The sequence below is a fragment of the Pinus tabuliformis genome, chromosome 3_2 (assembly GCF_031772625.1).
Source record: "Pinus tabuliformis cultivar Carrire ecotype Pingquan chromosome 3_2, CPIR1, whole genome shotgun sequence".
Taxonomy (NCBI): Eukaryota; Viridiplantae; Streptophyta; class Pinopsida; order Pinales; family Pinaceae; genus Pinus; species Pinus tabuliformis.
Genome location: NC_142302.1, coordinates 406,232,052 through 406,233,988, shown reverse-complemented (window position 1 = coordinate 406,233,988; position 1,937 = coordinate 406,232,052).

Sequence of the window (1,937 nt, the reverse complement as noted above, 5' to 3'; positions counted from 1 at the left end):
TGTGTAAATAGTTGTGTTTTTTTCCAAAATTAGAATAGTTGTTATTTCACCTATTTTTATATTCTACGAGGGAACTAATACTAGGGAGGTTGCACATGATTTTGTGTGCTAATTAATCCAACTATGGGGTGCTTCTATCTCAACAACCTCCAGCAATTCTGGGTGCACTATACTAGGTTAAATTTAGGTTTTGGGGTTCACCTCTAAATTTAGGGTTTCTAAATTTGTGAACCTTTCTTCTTCATCTGTGAAAGAAGGTAGGGTGGGTGATTGCATTTATTATGTTTTGAGATGAGGATTTGTGTTCTTTCCAGTCAATAAAATATAGATGTAGGATTTAGAATTCATATTTTTGTACTTGCTGTTCATCATTTCAGTGTGATGTGTGGGTGGTTACGACATTCAAAATTTATTATTTTTATTGGTGTTTAACTTTTAAGCTTCCTAGATCTTATGGTTTAAATTCTAAGTGAAAGATCTCATTAACATCTGAAATTTATCACTTCCCAAAGGTGTACTCTTCTTTGTTGTTGAAATTTACCCATTCTCGGTTCAACCCCACTTTCATTTGGTTTCTATGTCATTTGTGACCCCTCTCATTTTAGGGATAAGATGCTCCATACAATCTTTGATATTATTACCTATTGTACTTTTGAGTCCCTTTAACCCATTTTGGTCATTTGCACATTAATGCAATTTCATATAATTTATGTATATTGGAACGAGACTATTGTTTCCTTTGCCTCGCAATTTCATTCCTTTTTTCTTTTCTAGGTACCTTGTCTATAAAGTTTAATATATTGCTTGTTTAAGTTTTATTGTGAAGTGTTTTGGAAATGGAGACCTGTTGGTATATCCATGTGACATTGAGTCTTGGAAATTGATACAAGCATGGTAGCTAACAACATAGGAAAAAATAGGTCTGTCAACTATGTTGCATTGAAAGAATTTTTGGGTTATTTGCATTCATATGAAGGCAACACAAAGTTGTGCTAGATGCAATTAGCAATGTTGTGGATAAGAATATTTTGGTTCTTTTCATTGGTAGGAAGGTGGAAGGCATACATCAAGTGAGATTAATTTCTTATGCATGTATGCGTTCCAGATTACAACTGTAGGGATAATAATGTTTTCTACTTATAAAATCACCATTTTTAGGATACCATTACCATGGAATTTACAAATTGAGAAGAGTATGTTTCAAGCCTCAAGGACCAGAGAAAATTTTTTGAACATCATTCTGTAAAAGATGAGGGATTTAAGCATAAGGTTGGGAATTTCACTCCATTTTGGGTCGCATAATGCTCTTCATATTCTTTGTGAAGATCACTTTTCTATCACTTTGAGGACAACACTTTGTTTCTCTGGGGTCTCTTGAGAAGTTTTTAATATTCAATGTTCAATCCCTTACTAGTTACAACATAAAAATGTTAGGAGAAGAGAAAAGATGATTTTCTCTGCTTGTGTGGAGATGGCCTAAAACATTTTAGAATGTGGATTGGAGTGACTGAATTTTGAAGGAGTCTTTGAGTGACATTTTCTATGCAATGAACACTTAAATAATTGTTTGTGTAGAAATCTATGGAGCATCGACTAACATAGAACATCTTCATTGGCATAATGTTGAGTAGTATATAATCTAAGTTTCTTGTAGAATTCCAATACTATAGATCTGATGACATGGGAAGATCCATTAGGAGAATCTATACAATGGCAAGTTGTAGCACTTTACCAAAATAGATTTCAAAATGTAGTAAGATCAAATGACTTTGTTCAAGGACCAAGTTGCAACACATAGAATCTATGTATAGAGGATTGAAATAAAGTTCACTTTTCCATTTATGATAAATGGAATCTTGGATACCATGATCATAAAGTTGTGCATGTATAGATGAAAAAAATTAAGACAAACATCTAAACTAAAATTGACAAGCATT